This window comes from Octodon degus, unplaced genomic scaffold, assembly GCF_000260255.1.
Source record: "Octodon degus isolate 3935 unplaced genomic scaffold, OctDeg1.0 scaffold00026, whole genome shotgun sequence".
Classification (NCBI taxonomy): domain Eukaryota; kingdom Metazoa; phylum Chordata; class Mammalia; order Rodentia; family Octodontidae; genus Octodon; species Octodon degus.
Genome location: NW_004524602.1, coordinates 19,246,057 through 19,246,654, shown reverse-complemented (window position 1 = coordinate 19,246,654; position 598 = coordinate 19,246,057). Strand labels below are relative to the sequence as shown.

Genomic DNA, 598 nt, shown 5'->3' with positions numbered 1-598 from the left:
TAAGTTTATCAATGACTGCATCCAAGTTTTGGCATTTACAGGTAAAACAACTTATAGCTAATATGTATTATAGATATTATGCATTTGAATATAAGTTGTAAATATATGAAATATGATCAAATAGATGATGGTTTCAGTTGTTTTAAAGAAAAATTACAGTACAAGACACTGCCATTAATCCCCTTCAAAATATTTCTTCTTGCTTCAAAAACTCTATCTTATTGTTCCTAAGATTTTCTGAAGCAATTCTCAAAGTCTTCTTTCTTTCATGACCGTGATCAAAGTGGATGAAGTGTGATTAAAAACAGTTAATATTGTTGCTGAGTGCCATCCAACAGAACGCAGGCTCAAGAAAATATGCCAGTGCTTCATCCACCCATACACTGGATCTGGTTCTTCCTCAAAGTGTAATTGCCACAAAAGGTAAATGTTTTAAATCAATTCAGAACATCAAAGCAGCCATAGTAGCACAACTAAAGACACTTACGAAAGAGATCTTCCAGATTGCTTCAGAGTATCAAGAATGATGGGATAGGGGCTGGCGAGATGGCTCAGTGGTCTAAAGCAACTACTTGGAACAAGCTTGGCAAAGCACAGG

The 598-nt window shown here is 35.6% G+C and overlaps 1 protein-coding gene across 1 annotated transcript in view; it reads right to left on the bottom strand.

Moving 5' to 3' along the window:
* Nucleotides 1-598, bottom strand: part of Mns1 (meiosis specific nuclear structural 1) — a 57,097-nt gene that overhangs the window by 32,506 nt on the left and 23,993 nt on the right. The gene's annotated exons all lie outside the window — the stretch shown is intronic.